This window comes from Peromyscus californicus, unplaced genomic scaffold (assembly GCF_007827085.1).
Source record: "Peromyscus californicus insignis strain IS unplaced genomic scaffold, ASM782708v3 Scaffold_13__1_contigs__length_99412109, whole genome shotgun sequence".
Lineage (NCBI taxonomy): Eukaryota > Metazoa > Chordata > Mammalia > Rodentia > Cricetidae > Peromyscus > Peromyscus californicus.
Window position 1 is genome coordinate 47028048 of NW_026294424.1, and position 25133 is coordinate 47053180.

The 25133-nt window shown below is 45.1% G+C and overlaps 1 long non-coding RNA gene across 1 annotated transcript; it reads left to right on the forward strand.

Moving 5' to 3' along the window:
- The first annotated feature begins 8456 nt into the window (after window positions 1-8456).
- LOC128108419 (uncharacterized) lies at window positions 8457-23121 on the forward strand. The gene is made up of 3 exons (XR_008217465.1): window positions 8457-8606; window positions 21478-21651; window positions 22611-23121. It is a non-coding gene; the product is annotated as an uncharacterized LOC128108419 (long non-coding RNA).
- The last annotated feature ends 2012 nt before the right edge of the window (window positions 23122-25133 follow it).

The following is a 25133-nucleotide window of genomic DNA, read 5'->3' on the forward strand; positions in this document are numbered from 1 at the left end:
TGAGACTGGAAATACTTTTCAATACCAGTATTGCCATATTTGATAAGATCAATTATTCCCTACTGTTAAAACGACACGTTTCAGTGACTAACCAAGGACTTCAGGAAACTCACGAAGTTGAGCTTCAAGAGATGGCTTGGTAGATAAGAGCACTTGGTGCACAAGCTTGAGGCCCCGAGTCCTAATCCTTAGCACCCATGTAAAAAAGCTGGGTATGATTGTTAAAGCCTCTAACTCCCATTGCTGTTGGGAGCAGAGACTGGTAGATCAGCAGGATTTCCTCACGGCACGTCTACTCCAGCTCAGTGAGAGACTCTGACAGAGTAGGATGCCTGACCTCTGAACTCTTCCTCCACCTGCCCCATGTGTTCATACACACCACACCCGGTAAGCAAGCAAATGAACAGCATAAAGGGTTTTGGGTTTTTTTTTTTTTTTTTCTTTTTCGAGACAGGGTTTCTCTGTGTAGCTTTGCGCCTTTCCTGGGACTCACTTGGTAGCCCATGCTGGCCTCGAACTCACAGAGATCCGCCTGGCTCTGCCTCCCGAGTGCTGGGATTAAAGGCGTGTGCCACCACCGCCCGGCGGGTTTTGGGTTTTTGTTTGTGGCTGTTTGACTTTGGGAGGTGCTAAGGTCTCTTTCTGTTGTGTTTGCTGCTGCAAGGCTCCCATGGAAGAGTTTGTTTTCAAGTTGGGTGTGCTGAGGTATAATGCACATGCAATAACATTTACCTGTTTTGGTACGTTTAGACAAACATGTGTGCCAGCACAGGTCCACATACAGAATTTCTGTAAGCCTTCCTCAAGTTTCCTGGGGCTCCACATAGCCAGCCAGTTTCTCCAGCCCCTGACTCTGACAACCACTGACCTGCTTCCTGTAGACAGATTTTTCTTTGGGCCACCAGCTCATAAAAAATGACATGGAGACGTATTATTAATTATGAAAGCTCAGCCTATAGCTTAGGCTTGTTCCATTAGAGCTTGTATAACTAAAATTAACCCATTTATATTAATCTATGTTTTGCTTCGTGTCTTTTTACCTCTCTTCCATCTAGTACATCCTGTTTCCTCTCTGTGTCCTCTGGTGTCTCTCCTCTTCTTCTCTCTCTCTGCCTGGAAGTCCCCCCCCCCCCCAACCTTTTCCTGCCTTGCTATTGGCCATTCAGCTCTTTATTAAACCAATCACAAGGCGCCTTTACAGTGTACAAAAAGATTATTCTACAACAGCTTCTCATTCCTATTAAGTGCCTTTTCAGGTGGGTTGCATGGTGAGATCATATAACATGTATCCTCAAACTCACTCGTTATTTTCCCAGTGTACAGTGCGGTGCATGAGTTCCAGTTCTTTGGGTCTTTGGACAAATGATGTGCCCTCAACGGACATAGAAGCAAACGGAGAAATGGTGACAGACCAAGGGAGGAGTGAGGCAAGTGCAGGCGACCAGGAAGGGCCAGGGCTTCTGTGTCAGGTGGTGTGATTAAAGGCTTCTTAATGAGCAGCCCAGCTGCCTATAAAAATTGAATGCTTGTGCTTACAAACTGGAATGGTGACTCACTGAGTTCTGATTTGCTTCAATCCACACTCGCCATTTGTGCGTATGAGCTGGTACTCTGCAGCTGATATCTGGACTCAAGGGAGATGATTAGAAGGTCTCTGGTCATCAGAGATTTCTATTAATAATTCGACTTAAATATCAACCCTAGCAGGCTTGCCGTGACAGATGCCAGCTCCTTTGATCCGCACGCTCACCTCAGAGCTAGCAATGGGTTTTTTCCCCATTTTGAAGATTTTGCAGGATCTGAAATGCAGAGGTCAGGTGGCTAGCAGGAGGCAGAGCTGGAACATAGACAGCCCATCTGACTTGCAAGCCTGATCCTCAACCACCAGGCTACCCCACCTTACACTCTCACCACCTTGAACCACATGCCTGGCATCTCGTCTTTGACTTTCTTACTAGTTCATCCTCCTCTTCCTCTTGTTCCTGTTTGTGTGTTTGTTTGCTTTCTGTTTTATGCAGCCCTTTGAACTTGCTTTGAACTTGAAGCTGGCTTTGAATATGCTATATAACAGAGGCTGACACCGAACTCTGGATCTTCCTGTCTCTATCACCCAAGTGCTGGGATTACAGGTATGTACCATCACGCCCAGCAAGGGGACTTCTTGTTATCCATTTTTCACAGATAAGGGAATAAAGACTCGGAGAAATGAAGGTGCTAGGTCAAGGTCTCCACGCTTGTGGAGCCTGGATAGGAATGAAGCCTGAATGCACGTGCTCCCTACCACCTCTCCCTACCTCTAATAAAATCACTCAGTTTTCCTTGGACTTGACCTAAGTTGAGAGGCTGTCGAAGACATGAAATGAAGATGAATTTGCCCGAATCTCTGTTAACCTTGCTGCCTGAGCGTTTCTATGGGGAGCTGGCTCCATGCAGCCTGCTACCCCAGAGAGGATCTCTGTGGGGACCAGGAGGGACATTGTGAAAACAGTCTTGCTTTTACCTTTTCTCAAACAACCAAGTCCCCTAGGAAAGCTTGGAAAGAACAAAAATAAATACTTGTTAAGAGTAGATTTACAATAGACGTCCTTTGCATTCGTTTGGCTCACATTCTCTTAATAGGCCGCTTATTCTGGGCACCATACTTGCTCTAATTAGTTTTTGCATCATGTGGCGGTTAGCCTCCTGAGAGAAAGGGAGCTTGAAAGCCAGAGCCACAGTTAGGCTATAAAACAGCCCGAGCAGCCCTTCCTGGCCCTGACCATGTTTCCGCCTGGCACAGAAGAAGCCTGGCCCTGTTCTAGTCCATCTTGCCTGCTAACAAATGCCCTGATGCAGGGGATGTTTGCTGTCCATCATCGGCTCTATCGGTACTGTACATCGACTTTCTGCTAGCTCTGTGCTCAGCAGTCTTGGACGCTTGCTGTCTCCAGCCCCCGCCGCAGGCTTTGTGTAGCTGTCAATCTCCCTGCTGAATTATGAGCTCCTGAATATAGGGAAATAGATCATCCAGGATGAATGGGATCAGGTTTCCCATCACCCAGGAGCTGCTAGTTGTGCAGGAGAACGTGACAGATGTATAAACAATCAGACTCCAGGGCATGCTCTGACCGTGCCATAGCGACAACAGTAACAAGAACCATTTAAGGAGAGTGGATCGTGGTCTTGGCACTGGAACAAGTTCTGCTCACTTATAAGCTTTAGTCTGCAGTGAAAGTGTTACTGTATCGGTTATCTATTATACTAAGGCTGGGTAACAGCCATAAAAGCTCAGCAGCTAACATTTATTTTTGCTCCCCCGTTTGTGATAGGCTGGGCTCTCCTGCTTCCAGGGCAGCTGGTTGTTGGCTGCTGAGGCACCTCAGCGGGTTCTCTCATGGATATCTGGGCTGCTGGGGACTGGCCTCTCTGGAAAGGTCTCTGCTGAAACAATTTACTTCTGTTTTAGAATCTGGCCTCCTCCAGCGGGTTAGCGCTGACTGGTCCTCCTGGCAGGGGCGGGACCAAGAGGGCCATTCCAAGGGTGCCATATAGAACCTTTGGAGGCTGAGGTGTACTGATCAGGCATACTCATTTCTGATGCATTTGTGTTTGGCCAAGGGAAGTTTCCAAGGGTAACCCAAACTGAAGGAATACAGACACAGCTTTTGATTCTTGATGGGGGGCGGGGGGGAGTTCCAAGACTTACACTGTGACGGGTATGATTCCAGAAGGGTTAGAAATTGCAGCCATTTTTTAGACCTTATGTGGGCTCCATTACTGTCCCTATTCTGCAGATGATACAACCAAGACACAGGTGCACATAGAAAATAATGGCAATACAGACAAAAAGGGTATAGCATTATCAACAAAGGGAAGATGGATCCTTTGACGAGATTTGAACGCTGTTTTGGCTTAGAGATGAGCTCCCATTGCGGAACTGCTGCAGAGGCCACGCTGCCTCGCTCCGAAGGGTACTGTGAGTCACCTCTGAAATCACGATTGCAACTGACAGTTTCTACGTGCTGCCATCTTTCCCGACAGGACTCTGGTCTTCTGCTTGAGGATGTCCCCAGTGCCAGGATGCACTCGTCACACTAACAACCTCCAAGCATCAGATGTAGTGCCCCCAGCTAAGGTGGTTCAGGTGCAGCCCACTCACTCCCCTAGCTTTCCCAATGCAAACAACACATCTTGCAAATATCCTTGGAAGATGCACAAAGGGAATGAGTGCCCAGATCACTCCCAGGAGCAACTGCTTCTTAACATCATGCATCACACTGCCTTGTCTTTGTCATTCAGTTAAGCAGCCGACATTCAAGCTCTCCTTGGGTCTGCTACTATAAGAAGTCAGACTATGAGAGGATGCATAAGTTGGTGGTCAAGCTGAAGGAGGCTGGTGAGGTGCTCATGGTAGAAGTTTTTTTGGGAGGGACATTTTTTGAAGATTGTTTCTAAATTTCCTTTGTGTGAATAATACTTATGCAGGTGTAATAATACTTTTATTAAGTTTGGATTATGTTCCACAGTCTTTCAGCCACAGTATTCCTCATGTTAACATCGAGAGTTGGCCTGATACAGACATTTATCTCAGCTCTTGGAAAAGGTTTAAATTGCTGAGATTGTAGAGCAAGCGGGAAGTATTAATCCATTTTCTGTTGCTATAAGAAAACACCCTAAGTTAGTACTTTAAAAGAAAAGAGGGTTGTTTGGCCGTGATTAGTTGACCCAATCAAACTAGGTTCTCTTAAAACCTTGGGTTGGGTCTCGACATACAGATATAATCCTGGCTAAAGAGGGCCGGAAACGGGCTAGTCCTGTTCCTTTTATAACAATCCATGTTTGAGGGAAGAAATCGGGCATCCCATGAGAAGTACACTAAACCCCTCCTACAGGTAACATCCTTAACGACACAGTCACCTTTTATTAGGCCCCACCTCTTTTCTTCTTAGAGATTTATTTTACTCCTTTTAATTATGTGTATGTGTGTGTGTAGGTTTTTTGTTTTTTTTTCTCTTTACTCTTTGGGGACCCACCACCTCGTTCCCAAATAAATACACAGAGGCTTATTCTTACTTATGAATGCCCAGCCTTAGCTTGGCTTATTTCTAGCCAGCTTTTCTTAAATTAACCTGTTTCTCTTCTTCTATATTTTGCTTCTGGGCTTTTATCTTTCTGTATTCTGTATACCTTTCTTTCCTTCTTACTCCATGGCTGGTTGTGTGGCTGGATGGCTGGCCCCTGATGTCCTCCTCTCCTTCTCCTTTTCTTGCTCCTCAATCCTCCTGTTCTGATGGAAACTCTACTCAGCCCCTGGCACCCATATACCCAGAGTCTGGAATGTTCTGGTGGAGGTTCCACCTCAACTCCCCTCCCCCATTTCTCTCTCCCCAAACCCTGCTCTGTCTCAAGCCCACCAAATAACACTCCTCCCCCCAAAGATGCTCAAGACCGTTCCCACATGGTATTTAAACTTCACCCCAGAAAACAGACACATGGTTTCTCAGTCTCTCTTCCCCATCTCTTCTCACAGCTTTACAGAGTCAAAGGCAACATAAAAGAATGTAATACATCTTTGTATTATTAAACAAATATTCCACAGCATAAACAAATGTAACCCATCTTAAACTAATATTCCACAGCGTGTGTGTGTGTGTGTGTGTGTGTGTGTGTGTGTGTGTGTGTGTGGTGTGTTCACCACATATCCAGAAGAGAGTATCAGATCTCCTAGTGCTAAGTTACAGGTGAGTCATCCGATGTAGATGCTGGGAGCTGAACTCCAGTGCTCTTAATCCATTGAGCCATCTCTTCAGCCCTAGATAACCTCTTCTCATATTGTTATACTGAGGATAACTCTCCAGTGTGTGAAAGTGTGGGGAACAACCACACCCAATTGGTAGCAGTGAGCAGCTTTGGACTTAGCAAATTACATACATCCAAATGTAAAATTAAGTATCTGTTCTAGTTAATTTTTATTTTCAATTTGACACAACCTAGAGTCATCTAGGAAGAGGGAGCCTCAATTGAACAGTTGCTTCAATCAGTGGCCATGTCCTTGAGAGGTTGTCTTGATCGATGACTGGTGTGGGAAAGCCCAGGTCACTGTGGGTAGCACCATCCTTAGGCAGGATGCTGCAGCTGTATAAGAAAGCTAGCTTGAATGTGAGTCAGAGAGCAAGCCAGCAAATAGGATTCTCTCCCTGGTTCCTGTCTCCTAGCTCATGCTCCAACTTCCCTCAGTTAGGGATTTTGGCCTGGATGTATAAGCCAAATGAACTTTGTCCTCTCCAAGTTGCTTTTGGTCATGGTGTTTATCACAGCAGCTGAAAAGCAAACTAGAACAACATTCCTATTTTAAAAGTCAATTGACCTTTCTTTTGGGGCTTAGCCGTCCATCTCTATATTCTCTATGCATCTATTTTTTTTCTTATTGGTTCTTACCTCTTCTATTTTGGTTGCCATATCCCAACTTAAGCTCCCCATCCATATATTTCCCAATTCACCCTCTTCACCCTGCTCAAAGTTCTGATCAAAGTCAACATTTTCTTTCTGCACATGTGCAAATGAGTCACAGCCAGCAAATGCATCCTGTGAGAGGGGACTGAACTAGAGTACAAGAGGCAGAGTGTCAGAGGGTCCAGGCAATTGGTGGCCCTTGGAGAGGGAATGAAATAAACATGGCAAAACTTGAGAATGACCTGCTCAACTTTCTGCTCTCCCAAACATCACCCCCACAAGCCTCCAGTTCTTTGCTTTGTTCTTGTGGACCCTGCAAGCTTTTCAGTTCTCAACAATTCTCTATTAAAATGCAAATACCTACTGGGAGTTGTTAAGCCTTATCAGCTAATGGTTGACTGTGAAATGAACACAAGATCCTGCTTTAATAGAGCACAGGACAGCAGAGGGACAGGGCCATAGTGTGCAAGATTCAGGAAGGAGAGAAGGTATTTATGGAAGGGTCATTTTCTGGTCTGTCTTCTATTTTGGTCCAAGTGAACTTTGCTCACCATTATCCACAGCCACCTCCTCTGCCTTCTCAAGAGCAGTGGATTTAAAATGGTTGGTTCATTTCTCCTTGACCTAAACATCCGTTGAATTAAGGAGGGATACTGGCAAAGCTCTGCTTTGCCTAAATTAGGCAGAGTAAGAGCAACGCAAGGAAATAGCTATAACATCCCCTCTCTGGTCTAAATTTAGCTGTACTTGATTGCATGAGTCCCCTGGTACACATGTGGCCCTGGTGGCCCAGTGAGTCACAGCAAAGCCTGGATGTGGACAAGGAGTTGGGTGAGCTTACTCTAAGTCAGGACATAAGCCAACATCCTGAGGCTGCTTCACTGAGGAGTACATACCCAAAGTGCTTCTAGAATGAACATACCCGGAAGGAATTGAAGCAAGGTGGAACCACTCCAGAGCAGGATTAAAACAGCCTCGTCCTCAACATCCTCCCCACCCTTCCCTCAGGAGTTGGCTTCTCTTTACAGGTGTGATACTCAGGACACTTACTAACCAGCCAAGGACCAGCACTAGCCAGTCAGAAAAGAAGCAGCGTGCTTGCTCCGAAGCAGGGTTATAGGGCTGCCTCACATAAAGCACTAACCCTTTAGTTCCTGGAGCAGCAGGCTCTCCAGGGTGGTGCAAGGAGGAGATGGATTAGCAGAGGCTCGGGAGGAAACCTGCTCACCTGCTGGCATGGAAGTATCCCAGTTTTGCTCTGCTTTGTGAACCTCACGGCTGACCTGGTGGATCCAGTCTGAGGGCCCTGCCCTAGGCCACCAGCTCCAACTCTAAAGGTCTGAAGAAGTTGAGCTAGGAAAGCTTTCCTTGCAAGGCACTGAGTGCTGCTGCTCTGTGTGTGTGTGTGTGTGTGTGTGTGTGTGTGTGTGTGTGTGTGTGTGTGTGTGTGTGAGAGAGAGAGAGAGAGAGAGAGAGAGAGGTTTCCAGATATTGCAAAGGCAATGGCTCCTGGGGGTAAAAATCACTATATATATACACATACATATATATATATATACATATGTATATGTATATATATATGTATATATGTGTATATATATATGTTCAAATAGTCTTCTTGTGACCTTGAAACATCAATTTTCTGTTTCATTTATTCCTTAGTCTGTCACCACCATTAAGAAAAAACCATTTTCCCCTTTCCCAGTTACCCCACGTCCCCTTCAATCAGGACCAGCAGTACACAGCTGTGCTCTCAGCCCACTCACGACACAGATCGGGAGGACTCAGAATGCAAGGCCGTCCTAGGTTACATATTAAGTATGGAGCCAATCTGGGCTACATAGTAAGACTTTGTCTTCAAAATAAAACAAAGCCCATTTAAAAAAAAAAGCAAAACAAAACCAGAGAACACTGATTTGTGTACCATCAGCTTCCGATGCTTGGCAGGAAAACAGCTGCTTGCTCTTTGTGGTTTGCCCCGGTGGGGGAGGGGGAGGGGAAGTGGGGAGGGAGAGCCCGCTCACTAGACAGCTCTCCAGACTCAGCTCAGCTTCCCCAGTCTCCATTCAATGCCTCACGGTTCTCTTGCAGGACAGGAAATTGGCTCACGGGGTCTACACAGGTAATCGTGGACCTGCTGAGGGATCGGGAGGGGAAGAGGCGCCAAGCAGAAGGTGAGCTATTTGCAATTCGTCAGAAATCCTAATGGAAATTATAGATTAACAGAGTACTCTTGTGAGCAACTAAGAAATTTAACTTCAACCGGCTTAGAGGAAAGCAGTAGAGCTAATTGGCTCATGAAATCAATCCACTGGAAGACTGAAGTGTGCTCAGCCTCAGGGACAGCTAGCACCAAGGCCTTAAATGACACCAGGACACTCTCTCCTCCCCTGTCTAGCCCTAGTGTAGACTAGGACTCCTCACCTGGCGATGGGGAGGGATTTTTGGCCCCTTTCCTAGGCACTGACAGCATTTGGAGAGATTTGTGTTTGTCGCAACCGGAGGGGAGGAGGCTCTTGGCCTCAAGCGCACAGAGGCCAAAGACAAGGCTAACCATCTGTGGTGATTTAAATGAGAAATGCTCCACCCCATAGGCTCCTGCATTTGAACATTTGGTCTCCAGTAGTTTGTGGTTTTTGGGGAGGTTGAGGAGGTGTGCCCTTCCTGGAGGAAGTATATCACTGGGGGATGGGTATGTGTGTGTGAGATTTCATAGCCATACTCAACTTCCAGTTTACTCTCTCTGCTTCCTGTTTGTGGTTGAGATGGTAATTTCTCAGTTTCCTGCTCTGGTTGCAATACGATTTTCGGCCACACTTCCCTGCCACAGTGGGCCCTTATCCCTCTGGAATCATAAGCCCACACAAACTCTTCCTTCTATAATTGTCTTGGTCATGGTGTTTTACGACAGTGACAGAAAAGTAACTAACACACTGTCCTTTGTGACATAGGACAGCCTCCCTGAACCTCACCTCGAACGTCAGTAGTTATGGTCAAAGACTTATGCTGTTGTAGCATAATACCGCAGAATGGGAAGTCATGATGAACAACATTCCAGATTTGGGAAGGGTTCCATCTGGTGGGAGCCTTCTTGCTTCTTGTGATATTATCCAATGGTAGAAGATATCCTATGGCTGAAGAACGAGAGAGAGAGAGAGAGAGAGAGAGAGAGAGAGAGAGAGAGAGAGAGAGAGAGAGAGAAAACAAACCCATCTTTTAAAAAAATATTTCTTTATTTTATTTTATGTGTATTGGTGTTTTGCCTACATGTATGTCTGTGTGAGGGAGTCAGATCCCCTAGAATTGGAGTTACAGTTTTGAGCTGCCATGTGGGTGCTGGGAATTGAACCTGGGTCCTCTGGAAGAACAGTCGGTGCTCTTAACCACTGAGCCATCTCTCCAGCCAACCCCCTCCCCCCCAAAAAAAAACAAAAAACAAAACAAAACAAAAAAACCACTTTTTTTTTTTTTAAAATGAGGCATTCACTCTTTTTAATAATGGCATTAATCTAATGCTAAGTGTGGTGTCTCTCAAGTTCCCACCTCCTAACATAACCATTTGGGGATAAAGTTCCCAGCCTATGAACTTTGGAGAACACATTCTAATTAAAGCTTTCTCCTTGTGTTTGGACAAATGGCTGCTGGCAGCTTTCAGATTCAAAACCAACAGTTTTGGTAAACACCTCCTCCCATAACCCTCCTTGTCCTGGACTGGACTTGCTCACTCTAATACCAATGCTAAAACTTCCAGGGAAGTTCTTGATGACTGAGGTTGGTCCAGGACCCACTCTTTTTTTTTTTTTTTTTTTTCCTGAGACAGGGTTTCTCCGTAGTTTTGGTGCCTGTCCTGGATCTCACTCTGTAGACCAGACTGGCCTTGAACTCACAGAGATCCGCCTGGCTCTGCCTCCCAAGTGCTGGGATTAAAGGCGTGCGCCACCACCGCCCTGCCCAGGACCCACTCTTAAGCTAACCATTACGAACAAAAAAAAAAAAAGGAATTTCAGAAGATCATGGAGGCTCTTTCCAGAATGCCAATGGCTGGAATAGGGGGAAGCGTTGTCTGACAATGGTGAAGGACAGGTGGACACAGATGGGAGAAAGGCTACAAACAGAGCTGAGAGACCACGCTTTCTTTGTGTGTGCGTGATATATATGCACATATGTCCACACCAGAACATGTACAGAGGCTAAAGGAAGGACATCAGGTGTTCTGGTCTGTTAGTTTCTGCCTTACTCTGTTTAGACAGGATCTTTCACTGGACCTAGAGGTAGGCTGTTGGCCAGCAAGTCCCGGCAATCCTCCTGCCTCTGCTTCCCTTCCTCCTCCTCCGCCAGTACCAGGGTTATAGGAAAGCATGTGGCCATATCTGTCTTTTTTAGTGGGCACTGGGAATTTGAACTCAGGCCTGTGCTTGTGAAGCAACAAGTACTCTTACCCACTGAACCATATTTCCAGTCAGCAAGAAAGACAATTGTAGCTGGAATTTTCTCCAGTCCTGCCCGGGCCCACAGCCACTCAGACCCAAATAAACACAAAGAGACTTATATGAATTAAAACTGTATGGCCTAATGGCTCAGGCTTCTTCCTAGTTAGATCTTATATCTTAAATTAACTCATTTCTATAAATCTATACCTTGCTGTGTGGCTCATGGCTTACCAGTACCTTTACATCTTGCTTCTCATAGTGGTGGCTGGCAGCATCTCCTGACTCAGCCTTCCTGTTCCCAGCATTCTCCTCTCTCTTTGTCCCGCCTATACTTCCTGCCTGGCTACTGGCCAATCAGCACTTTATTTATTAACCAATCAGAGCAACACATTCACAGCATACAGAGCGATATCCATAGCAGACAATGTTTTTTAAAACTGAGGATACAGAGAAGTGAAGAAAGACAAGGGGTCATTACTAGAGCAAAGGTTGGAATCATATTAATCCACTAAACAACTGCACAGGCCAAGCCAGCATTCTGTGCCCAAGACCCTTTTTATCCCACTCTGCTCATGGAGGCCATTCCTTGGGGACTCATTCTCCATTCGGAATCAATGGGTGGTAAGTGGCTATTTAGATAAACTAATTATTGCTAATGTTTAGCTAGCTAATGAGTTATTCCTTCTAGCTGACATAATGCCTAACCCCATTATAACTACATATCCCTTAGAAGGGCTTTAGAGCAAGAAACTGTAGAACTCACTGCCAAAGGGGAACTTGGGAGGAAGGTATTTTTGGTTTGGAGGCCCCCAGGCTCAGGTCATTCAAGCAGGCAGCAAGTCATGCTATAGCTGAGTTAGTTATATTTATGGTGGGCATTTTTGGAAGTCTATGCTCTGGAACACAGAGTTCCCGGGATGATAGTGTTGCTGAAAATAAAGCTTTTAGGCTTTATTTGGGAAGTACTAGCTTGAGTGACATTTAGCCAGTTTGTTTACCAGAAGACTGGGAGCCTTGAACAGAATGGGTGTGTGGCTCTCCAAAAAAGGATATTCAGCACATGGCATTTCTTAGCCCATGGGGCAAAGGGACCTCCTCATTGAGGGGCATTTTGCCCAGGGTGGAAGCCCTGCATTATGTCCTGTCTGTTGTCTACATTACTGCTAAAGGTGACACCCACATCAGAGGCACAGCACTAAGCTTGTCTATTCTACTTGGAGAAGACATTAGAAAGTGCCTTTCTGGATTTACTGAGAGCAACCTTTGGCCCCTTTTAAGCCAGCCTTGGGTCTTCCTCTGTCTAATGCCCAAGCATTCATTAGCTGGGCACCAACCTTGGGGAAAGGATTAGCCTTAGTGGTCCCTAGAGGAGATCAGAATGAGGATTACCAGGAGCTATGCCTTCCCATTGTCCTCTGAAGCACTTCTATATTGATTCTTTAAATCAAAGCCTAGATAATCTTTATTAAAAGTTAGAAAGAGTGGGGCTGGAGAGATGGCTCAGTGGTTAACAGCTCTCTCCAAGGACTTGAGCTCAGTTCCCAACACCCACATCGGGCAGCTCACAACTATCTGTAATTCCAGCTCCAGAGGATCCAGCTGTCTTCTGCTGTTCCATGGGCACCTGTGCATGCTAGTACACAGAGACACACGTAAACATGTAATTAAAAAACAAAATAATGTCTCCCCTCCACTCCCCAAAGTCCTTCCTTCCACTTCCCCTCTCCCTTAGGTCCACTCCTCCTCAGTTTCCCTTAAAAAAAAAGCAGCCCTCCCAGGCTTATCAACCGAACATGGCTCATCACATGTTACAATAAGACTGGGCACAAACCCTCATATCAAGGCTGGACGAGGCAATCCAGTAGGAGGAAAAGGATCCCAAGAGCAGGCAAAAGAGTCAGAGACACCCCACCCCCACTGTTAGGAGTCCTACAAGAACACCAAGCTGCAAAACTATAATGTATATGCAGAGGGCCTAACACAGACCCATGCGGGCTCCACCATTATTACTTTGGTCTTAATGAACCCTGATTAATTGATTCTGTGGGCCATGTTCTTGTGGTGTCTTCAAACCCTCTGGCTTTCATAATCTTTCTCCCCCTCTTCTGTGGGGTTCTCCTGGCTCCACCTAGTGTTTGGATGTGGGTTTGTGCATCTGCTCCTGTCAGTTGCTGGATGAAGCCTCTCTGATGACAACTGGGCTAGGCATTGATCTATGAGTATGGCAGAATATCATTAGGAATCATTTCACTGACTTCTTTCTTTCTCTTTTCTCCTCCTCCTCCTCCTCCTCCTCCTCCTCCTCCTCCTCCTCCTTCTTCTTTTGGCAGTAGTGTTTGGTTCTATCCTGGGTCTGTGGGCTGTCCAGCTTATGGTTCCCGCCAACCAGGCAGTGACAGGTGTGGGCCTTAAGTTGGACCAGACATTGGTTAGATACTCCCACAGCTCTGTGCCACCACGATCCCAGCTCATCTTGCAGGCAGGACAGGTTGTAGGTCTTTTGAGGCTGGGTTGATGTCCCAGTCCCACTGCTGGGAGCCTTGCCTGGTTACAGAAGATGCATGGTTCAGGCTCTGTATCCCCCATTACTAGAAGGCTTCACTAGGGTCACTCTCATAGATTCCAGGGAGTTTCCACTGCATTAGGTTTCTACATCATCCTGCAATTGTCTCCCAATTCCAATCATCACTCCCAATACTCTCTCCCTCCTGTTCCCATCCCCACCTGCCCCGAGTCCACCCACAAAATCTATTCTATTTCCCCTTCCCAGGGAGATCTTCCTGGGAAGATCTTCCCCTTGAGCCCTCATTGTTCCTTAGCCTCTCTAGGTCTATGGACTAACAATATAATTCTTTAAAAAAATAGAAAAAAAGGCAAATAAGATGGCTCAGTAGATAAAGGCACTTGCTGCCAACCCTGATGATCTGAGTTCAATCCCCAGGATCCACACAGTAGAATGAGAAAGCTAACACTCAAAAGTCCTCTGACTTCCACATACATGCCACCCACATACATGACATGGGTATGTGCACGTGCAGACACACACAGTGTTCACCTCAAAGGAAGTAAGAGATGATTCATTCTAGAGTCAAATATGAGTGACCATGGCCTGGGAACATGGATTCAGGTTGCCTCAAATACTCTCCCAGTGTGGTAGCTGGGCAAAGAACTGCCCTTGCCTCGTCTGCTGGCAGTATGCACGCTGTCCTTTCTGGACAAGCAAGACACGAGGAAAAGCAACTGCTGAAACTTGCCAAGACAAGGTAAGACAGTCTTTCAAAATTCCTGCTTCTAAAAATGGTCTGTCAGATATTCTAGGCCTGTAGCCAAAATGGATGCCCCTAACAGTGCTGAGAAACATTAGGTGACTGTCCAGGCTACCAGTTGTCTCTGTCAATTCTTGAAATTTTTGGAAGCTGCTTGCTTGCACTTCCTGCTTCCTCAGGTAACATTATTTTCCTTCTCAGGCCTTTGATGGGGTTGAAGACTAGATAGTTACAGTTATAATCTTCTTGTCTTTAGCTAAGAACATTTTAGGTACTAAAGTTAGATTCTTCAGGATAGGACAGATATTGGGGTAATCTCTGTAACTTGCCATTTACCTATGGGCTGGACATTTCTGAACATTTAGTATGTGTTTCTTGTTTGATATTGTTCTTGTTGGTTGTCTTTCCATTTTGTTCATGCTATTACTGTTCCTCTCTCCTGGACAATACTTGACAATCGTTCCAATTGTATATAGTTTTGTATTAGGTTAGAACTTTCTTATTTAGACAAAAAGGGGAGATATAGTGGGTACCTGTACCACCTATGACCTTGAAGTACCAGCCCCTAGGGCGTAGCCTCGGGGCTAGCTTAAGCAGAGGGGCAGGTATACCTGGCTCTCTCTCTCCCTCACGGGTTTGGATGCTGTGAAGTGACTCAGGTGGTAGGAGCAGTGAGGGACAGGACCTCAACCTTCCAGGACTCTGTGACAATTTGCCTATTCTGTTTAGTGAGTTGTTTTCTCCAATTTATGTTCTAATAAACTCCAAATAACCCCTAAGCAGACTCCCTTGGATATCTCACTATATCTGATATAGAAACCTAATGCAGTGGAAACTCCTTGGAATCTATGAGAGTGACCCTAGTGAAGCCTTCTAGTAATGGGGGATACAGAGCCTGAACCATGCATCTTCTGTAACCAGGCAAGGCTCCCAGCAGTGGGACTGGGACATCAACCCAGCCTCAAAAGACCTACAACCTGTCCTGCCTGCAAGATGAGCTGGGGTGATGGTGGCACAGAGTTGTGGGAGTATCTAATCAATGTCTGGTCCAACTTAAGGCCCACACCTGTCACTGCCTGGTTGGCAGGAACCGGAAGCTGGACAGCCCACAGACCCAGGATAGAACCAAACACTAGAAGAAGAAGAAGAAGAAGAAGAAGAAGAAGAAGAAGAAGAAGAAGAAGAAGAAGAAGAAGAAGAAGAAGAAGAAGAAGAAGGAGAAAAAGAAAGAGTCAGTGAAATGATTCCTAATGATATTCTGCCATACTTATAGATCAATGCCTAGCCCAGTTGTCATCAGAGAGGCTTCATCCAGCAACTGAGGGGGGCTGCTCCTGCCACCTGAGTCAGTCCATACCATCCAAACCCACAATGGAGAGAGAGAACCAGCCATATGGGCCCCTCAGCTTAAGCTAGACCCAAGGCCATGCCCTTGGGGCTGGTATTTCAAGGTCATAGGTGGAACAAGTACCCACTATGCATGGGATGTACACGTGCATACACATATAGACACACACAGCATTCACCTCAAAGGAAGTAAGAGATGGCTCATTCTGAAGTCAAATATGTGGGATCGTGGCCTGGGAACATGGATTCAGGTTGCCTCAAATACTCTCTCCCAGTGTAGTAATAGTTTCTTGAAGTTTTCTTTAGCAGCAGAATAAAAAAAAAGTCATAAAGCAGGCACTTTGTAAAAAGATTTACTTATTTTTGTATTTTATGTATATGGGTGCTTTGTCTGCATGCACACTGCACGTTAGGAGAGGGCATCAGATCCCATTATAGACAGTTGTGAGCTGCCATGTGAGTGCTGGGAATTGAACTCAGGACCCCTGGAAGAACAGCCAGTGCTCTAAACCTCTAAGCCATCTCTCCAACCACTCAAAGCATTTTTAAAGTGGGGGAAATATCAGGATACAGCAAAGCAGGGAAACTTCTGCTATAAGCCTCAGATGTTTCCAATGACATTCGTAGCTCTGGATTTGGTGGAAACTAATGATCTGTCAGCATGCTCCAAAAATCAAAGCGGTTATTAGGTCAGGCACAAATTTGGGGTAATAAATGGGCTATTAAAAGAGATAAAAATAGCTCAAGATGATTTGAGCTGGACCTGTGATATTCCAGTGCTCCACAATCACAGGTCTACTCAGTCAATAGCCTTGTGGAATCTTTAGTACCTGCTTAATTATTTTTCTCGAAACTTCAATTCACAGTTACCTCCACTGGCCAAGCATCACATCCAATGCAAGTGGAGGCCAAATACTGACTTATGTCCCATGGTACTAAGAACGTTCAACTCTAGGATCTGATAAAGATGAGGTTGAGGGGGCAGGAAGCCAGTCTTCAGGAGAGAAATAGTTGGCAAAGTCATTAAGGAAGAAATCCCTGGATCACTTTAAATGATCAGCCATCATGATCTGGGTTTTCCCTCTGCCCTGTTTATCTGAACTGACATTTACATGTGACATTTAAATATACAGGAACATTAGGAAACAATCAAGACAGTGTGGCCTACAGATGAAAAGACAGCATTTGGAGGAAAACAAATATCTTCACCAAACAGCAATTCTGTTGTTTACCTGGACTATGCTTCCCATGTCTGTAGTGATTTGTGCTTTATCCATGTTTTATTTACATTTGGATAACTTAAAACAATTAAACTACCTTCTAATTTCAATTTTCTCCAGGAAAGATTGTTCTTCAATAGCTAAATGATTGTGAACGTCATTTAGAACTGATAATTTCATTCACCCTGTTGTTTTAGAATTGTACTAGATTTGAATTTGGGGAAATAGATGGCAGAAATCAGATAACACTACTGTGCCACTTTAAACCCCATCTGACAAGAACGTCTTTTCCTTGGTACCAGGTATTACCTCAGTTAATAGTGCTGACTGTTCTTCCAGAGAACCAGGGTTCGATTCCCAGTACCCACACAGTGGCTCACAATCGTCTGTAACTCCAATTCCAGGGGATCCACGTAGTGTTCCGGTCTCCTTAAGCACTAGGTATGCAAGTGGTACACAGACATACATTCAGGAGAAATATTCATACACACAAAATAAAAATAAATTGCTGGGTGATGGTGGCACACAACTTTTTTTTTTTTTTTTTGCAATCAACAAGAGCATTTAATTCTCAAGAATAAAAAGTTCCAGCATGCTGGGACTGCACATCTGACACAAAGGCAAAATGGTGACTGCAAGAGAAGCTCACAGGCTCCTTTTATACAAAGCTAAAGGAATTCTAAAAGCAGTTAGGTAATCCTGACTATGACTGGCTTAAGAAGTGTATTATGTTAGTACACTTCTAATAGGCTAGATGTAGTTAGAGTTTTTGGTGGCACACAACTTTAATCCCAACATTCGGGAGGCAGAAGCAAGCAGATCTCTGTGAGTTTGAGGCCAGCCTGGTCTACAGAGAGAGCCCCAGGACAGCCAGGGCTACACAGAGAAACCCTGTATCCAAAACCAAAAAAAATAAATTAATAAATAAACAAATATCTTTTTAAAAAGGAATCATAATTGAGAGAAATCAGGATTCGATAAGTTTTGGTGGGTGTAGCCAAATCTCATTTTTATTTTATATTTAGAAAGGGAAGCAGGACCCCAGAAAGTTACTTTGTAAGGTTGTCCGTTTACTTTTTATTGACAAAATGTAAATATTGTTTAATTTTTCTTAATCCTAGTCACTCATAACCTAGCACACCTTAAATACTCACTAAAATGTAAATAAACCTTTATCTACTTGGTGAATGTTTGAGGGTGGGAGCATATGGAGAGGTCAAAGGGCAGATTGCAAGACTTGGTTTTCTCTTTCCACTGTGTGGGTCCCTAGATTGAACTCAGGTCGGCAACCAGTACCTTTACCCACTGAGCCATCTCTCAAGCCCTCGAATACCATTTAGTCAAGAAACATAGCTATTTATTTATTTATTGGGACAGGGTCTCACTGTGAGACTGCCCGGCCTGGAACTTCCTAGACTTCCACACCTGAGTCCTGTTAAAAGCAGCTGTAAATCCCACCAGTCAAGGATAAAACCATCACCACAATTTTGAGCCAAATTTGAAGCAAGCTTTACTTAAATACTGACCAGGAGGATGGCCTCTGGCCAGGACCATCCTGGGCTTCCTGGGAAATGGTCATGAGTCACATTTTGTAGGGGTTTAAAAGAGGCAAACCCACAATTCACTGCATTTCCCATCAGGTCCAATCAAGAGCAAGCATACATCCTCATGTATTTCCTGCCTATGTACCTCCACTTACATCCAATCAGGGGCAAGTTTACATCCTGACGTATTTCTTGCCTGTGTACCTCCACCTATCTCCAATCAAGGGCAAGTTTACATCCTGATGTATTTCCTGCCTGTGTGCCTCCTGCCTACATACCTCTTGCCTACATGGTGATCAAGCACGTCCAGAGCAGCTGGGTCAAATAAACTTGTTTAGGAGCGTGAAAACATGTGGCTTGCCCAAGCACAGATAGTTCCTGAAATGCTGGAGGCTGTTATTTATGGGAGATAACAAGCCATATGTTTTCACTCTCCTAAACAAGTTTGTTTGACCCAACTACACTGGAAGTGCTTGATCACCACGTAGGCAGGAGGTAGGTAGGCAGGAGGTAGGTAGGCAGGAGGTACACGTGCACTGGTGTTTTGCCTGCGTGTATGAAGGTGTGGGACCCTGGGAACTAAAGTTACAGACAGTTGTGAGCTGCCATGTGGGTGCTGGGACTTGAACCCAGGTCCTCTGGAAGAGCAGCCAGTGCTGTTGTTAACTGCAGAGCTATCTCTCCAGCTCCTGCATGCATACCTCTTAAATTAGTCAGTCTGAGAATTTTAATTTTAGTGTGCAATAAAATATGAAACAAAGTGGCTTTATGTTTTTCTATTCTGTTATTTTCATGAATTTCAAGGGCAGAGTGAGTTTTGCCCCATGCTGTTTTAGACTAAAAATGATACATAAAAAACAATTATCTTGAACACATATAACGCAATTACATTAACTCAGAGTGTGCTTGCATTTCAGTTAAAACAAAAACGTGAACTTTACATCTCTGTATGTTTTTGATGTAAGAAAGACCCAGCAAAAGTACGAAGATTAAATGAAGCTTGTTGTGCAGATTTAGGTTACTACATTTCCCTGTTTAAGAGCTAATCAGGGGCCTGGAGAAATGGCTCAGTGGTGAAGAGAACTTGATGCTCCTTCATAATCCCGGCATCCTATCCTGTAGCTCACCAATACCTGTAACTTCGGCTCAGAGGGATCTGATGCCCTCTTCTGGCATCTGTGGGCACCTGCACACACACTCCCATGCACACACATACAAATAATTAATAAAAATAAATATTTCAAAAAACACTCATCAGCAGAGGCAGATGCCCTTACAAATGGAAGCTTCAAAATATATGAAATATTCATATAGGATCTCTCCTCCCTTTAGATTTTGTTCTAAAACAGACCACAATGATCTTTTCCTCTGATACAGGATTTTGTTCTGCTTAGAGATAAAGATGGAAGAGGGAGGGGCAAGGTCAGACAGGGAAGATGATGGGAAGGGATTGAGAACACGTATAGTCTGGAATTTATCTCTAGTTTTGACGCAACCTCTAGAATTTTCTTATTAATTTTTAACATCTCCTTTTAATTTAGAGATGGTTTCTAAAACACTATTTTTTCATAAATTAGCAAGTTCATCCTTTATTTTCTTGAGCTGCTTTAAAACTCCAACTACAGTAGGCTGCCCAGTCTTGAGTTTTATTTCCACTGCCTGGAACTGGGTTGGCATGAATTTGTTTTTTTTTAACTAAATGTTCCCCTGCTGAGAGGGACATGTAACGCTAAACTATCTCTGTCCATTTTTCTAGATACTTGCGAGTTGAATGAACACAATCACCAAAGATAAAACCAGCTGGAGTAGCAAATGGCCGTTTCCCCCAAACATCTCCTTTCTTCCTTGCAGCTCTGTTTTTCATGTTCTTCTGAACATCGCAGGCTTCTGTATGCTAGGTAGAAGATGTGTATTCCAGAGTAGCTTTATGTGCTGTATCCCTGTGTCCTCACACCCGCCATGTCTCAGGTTTGTCCTGCACACTGACAGGCATGGGGGAGGGTGATACTCAAGACCCTGGGTCATCAACCTGTATGTGTGTGTCTTCCCAGCTGAGCCAGTAAGGTTCCTTCCCACCTAAGAATGAGGTTTATTTCATTGGAACCCTAGATTATGCATTCTGGGGTGTTTTCCTTGACAGCTGCATACTTCAGGGCTGGAGAAGTCAAGTACCTCTAATCTTTGACATCACCATTATAATCAGGGGAGTGTATTTGCTGCTTTCCTGTTTTGATGAAACACCATGGCCATGAGCAACTTAAGGAAGAACCTGTTTTGGCTTATGATTCCAGAGAGCTAGATGTCTTAATGGTAGGGAAGGCCATTAAGCATTGAAAACACTCCCTGGTCATAATGATGTTATCAAAGATAAAAGGCAAATTATTCCCTCCAGCCCAGCACTATGCAACTGTCAGGGAAAACACCCCAGAATGCATGGTTTAGGGATCTAGTGAAATAAGCCTTATTTCTAGGTTGGAAGGAACTCGGATGGTTCAGCTGGGAACACACACATAGAGGTAGATCAGCCAGTGGTATAGTAACAGAATAGAGGAAAGGCCTAAATTCAGAGCCTCTTCAAATACATTGGTGGAGGACATCAGGTAGGCAGGGAAACCTCTGCTGTAGACCTCAGATATTAGCTGATGACATGCTTAGTCAGTGGAAGTTAGTGGTCTGTTAGAACATTCCAAAAGGATAGTCAAAAGAGCGTTAGGTCAGACACAGAGTTGGGTAATGAATGGATTAAGGTAGCTAAAGACAGCCCAAGATAATTAGGTTCTGGGCCTGCCACATTACAACTCTCCACAATCACAGAAGTTCTGGTCAGCCAATCAACCTTGGTCTGGGAACGTCATTTCACAACATAGTAAGTACCAGACAAAACAAACAATTGTTTTAAAATTCACCCAAAGCAAAAATGACAAGGAACCACAGTAGCTTCATGCAAAGCGTTGCCCGGGATGGTGGGATTTTGTTTTAGAGTTAAGGTGAACAAAATTACTCCTGAAAGACACGGTCACCTCTGAGGTTCAGTGCTCAAAGTGTCACGTGGTCAGCTCTGTGCTGCCTGTGGCCAGACACATAGTGCATTTTCTTAGAGTGATTGATGGGGGAAGGCCCAGCCCATTTTGGGTGGGGCCACCTCTAGGCTGGTGGTCTGGAGTGCCATAAGAAAGCAGGCTGAACAAGCCATGTGGAGCAAGCCAGTAAGCAGCACCCCTCCTTGGCTTCTCTTCAGCTCCTGCCTCCAGGTTCCTGCCTTGAGTTCCTGCTCCGACTTCCCTGGATGATGGACCACAAGCTGCAAGATGATGTAAATTCTTCCTTCCCAGTTTGGCTTTGGTCATGATGGTGTTTTATCACAGCAACAGAAGCCCTAAGACAAGCCTTCCAGGAGCACAAAAAGACCGAGGTCAGTAATGAGGGATGCCTGTGCTCTCCAAAGCATGTATTTCCTGAGAAGTGAGATCCAGAACTAAAGACTACAGCTCCTGCCCTCAGGCGCCAGACAGGGAAGGGCTTCATCCTGGGCGTGGTTCCTGGAGGAGCCTGGGTGTGACTCCCTGAGGGCAGGCTGGAGGAGGCTTTGTGCTGTCTTGACCTGGTTATTTACTTTCCCTTTTTGCTCTCTCTCTAACCTGTACTCCCCCCATCCCCCAGCCTGCATGGCAGGCAGAATAAGCCTGTGTGTATGGGGGGCGCGGGGATCACAAAGTCAGAATGAGTAGACTTAACGACCCTTGTCACCGCCACAGATGGACCTTTTCCTCAGTCTCTGTTTATCATATGTAAAAGGGTAGCAATGTGAGCAGATACTTAGAGTACCTGTGATGTACTATGATGGCTAATCAAAAGAGTGCACATCAAACTCAGACCACCACACCTGGATTTAAATTTTTTTAATGTCTATTTATTTATTTATCTATTTATTTATTTATTTCTTCATTCATGGGGTGGTGGTCAGAGGACAGCTTGCAAAGTCGATTCTCTCACCACGTAGGTTCTAGGTATCCAACCCTGGTCGCCAGGTTTAATGTCACATACTTTCTTCATCTTGCTGGGCCCCCAAATGTCTTTTAGTAGTATCTATTAATTACATATAATAACTGTTTTATTACGACCTTTTCATACATGTACTCAATGTACTTTGATTCTATTCACCCCTTGTCAAGCTGTCTTGTGCCCCGCCCTCTCTGATCAACGCCCCCCCCCTCCACTTTCCTTCTCCCAGTGACCTGCCTTCCTTTTTTCTGTTTCGAATTCATTTAACAAATACTTATCAAGGGATGGCTCTGTTGCACACATATAATTCCAGGTGCTGGGCGTACAGCTGAAAACAAATCAACACAAATCATGGGTTTATGTTCTCAGGAGCGTGCTTCCTAGGAGGAAGGAGGCTGTGAGAGAGAGGATGTCAGGCCTCTCCTCCACTGCACCATACTCCCCTGCCTGCATTCCGATGTTGGATCTCTTCCTGCTCCTGCTGCGGCTTGCCTGTATCTAACTCCTTGGGCCACCTTCTTGACGGAAAGATTTGTCCTTCTGGTTGATTGGTGAATACCCTGGGTGGCTCCAGACAGGATGTAAACAGCTGGATCCCTCCCTAGTGGGTGCTGTATGCTTTTCCTAGGTGCCTTTGGCCTTCTCCAAGCTGGTTGCATTTCCTGCCCGGTCCTCTCAGAGTCCCTTCCTCTGGTGCAAACCACAGGTCCCAATCTAACATCACACTGATGATAATCAGTGTGCTGCTGATGCCCTCTTCCAGATCATTAATGAAGATGTTGAATGAAAGTGCATCCCATCCCGTGACACACCACTAGAGACCTCCCCACAGCTCCGCACTGCCCTTTGCTGTTTCATTCCCCTTTGTTTACCTGGCCAGCTCAGCCTCTTGCTTTTGCAACAGGCAGAAATCTTGGTATTTCTGCTGCTGCAGAGCCTCGCTTAAGGGCGGGGACTTGAAAGCCTGGCAGATTGTAAATGCGTCCTTTTGAGCCCAAATTAAATATGGATTATGAATAGAGCATTGTCAGTAAAAACTCCCCTGCTCTCCCTCCTCTCAGATGCCTTTGTTTTCTCCTGACTTTCCCAGCTGTTCTGCCTTTCTGGGAGCAGAGAAGGTTGGATGTTTGTGTACTGGGTGCAGGGGTGTTGTTTGGATGAGTTCAGTTGTAACTGAGGTTCTTCTCTCGCGTGTGAAAGCCCAGGTGAATGGATTGGGTAGCAGCCCAGCCTTCCTGTCTTCCCTGAATCCAGACCCTTTTCAATATAACCTCAGTGTCTTCCACTTGGACTCTGGTCCAGCTATGTGACTTTCTTTGTTGAATGGCATTAGAGAAGACATAATGTAAGCCTACGCTTGGGGACAATCTCTCGTGTCCCTGCTTGTGTGCATGTGCCTCAACCACTTCCATGAGAATATGCCTGGGACAGCTTGCCTTGAAGATGGACATACAGAGCACAGCCCTGTCACTCCAGGTGTCTGGTCAGGACCATTCTGAGTCTTCTGACAAGGGGATGACGTCCAGATACGAACCAGACCAGTCCATAGCAGCAGAACCTCCAAGCCAACCACCAAATGCAGGGGCAGTTAAGTATTACAGAAGGTCTTACTTAGCCAGCCCAGCAGTGGCGACACACACCTTTAATCTCAGTACTCTGGAGGCAGAGGCAGGTGGATCTCTGTGTGTTTGGAGGCCAGCCTGATCTACAGAGCAAGTTCCAGGACAGCCAGGACTACACAGAGAGACCCTGTCTCAAAAGACAAAAACAAGCCAACAAGACCACAAAAACAAAACAGAAAGTCCTGTTTGTTACACAGCCTTAGTTTGTGGACTAGCACATATCTGGAGTCTGGGGGACTAAGAATTCATTGGTTTTGCAAAGGTTCACATACAGTGAGTTCCTGACACACTGTGTTATAAAAAAGCAAAGAGGGCTGGAGGGGTAGGTAGCACAGTGGGAGGGTGTTAGTTTTATGTGGCTGCGCAATGTTATTCATTAAGCTGAGCTGTTGACCGTGAGAGAAAAGCCTCGAGGCATGAGAAAACCCACTACAAGAGTTTATTAGGAGAAGGAACAGAGGGGAATGTGCTTTAGGCCTATGGAAGGTTGTGCATGGAGAGAGAGGAAGGAGGAGAAGAAAGCAGGGAGGAGTCTGTGACCTGCTTTTTATGGATTCCCCACTCACATGCTCGTATGGGCTCACAAAGCTACGCCATGCATGCGCATAGATTGCGTGGTCATACTGCACGCAAACTACACGATCACGCAGCACATGGATTATGTAGGATATAAGGCCCTGGGATGACTCATCATTTTGCCAGCACATGCACAGTCAAGAAGCAACAGAGGGTTCTTGCTTAGCACATAGGAGGCTTTGAGTTAAATCTGTTAGCTGTACATGAACTCGCGCGCGCGCACACACACACAGGAGAAAATGTCTTCTAAGTAGAGATTCAGAAATCTAAAAGTGGGAAAACAATCCCCACTTCAGATTGGTTAAAAAATGTAGCTCAGTGATATAGTATGTGCTTAGTATGTGTGAGCACCATCTCTAGTAACACACACAGAGAAAGGGGTTGGGGGGGTGATTTTTGAAAATAGAAGCTTGTTACTAGAATCTGGCTTCAGGCTTTAAAAGCCAAAAGAATAAGCTGGGTACAGTGGCACAGGCCTTTAATGCCAGCACTCAAGATGCAGAGAGAGGCAGGTGAATATCAGCGAGTTGGGAGCCAGCCTGGTCTATATAGTGAATTCCAGAGTTCTAAAATAGCCAGGGCTATGTAGTAAGACCCTATCTTAAAAAAAAAAAAAAAAAGAAGAAAGAGTATGTGTTTTCTGTTTTCTGCTTCAAGATTGTTGAAGCATTTACTGAGTATCTTCTGTGTGTAG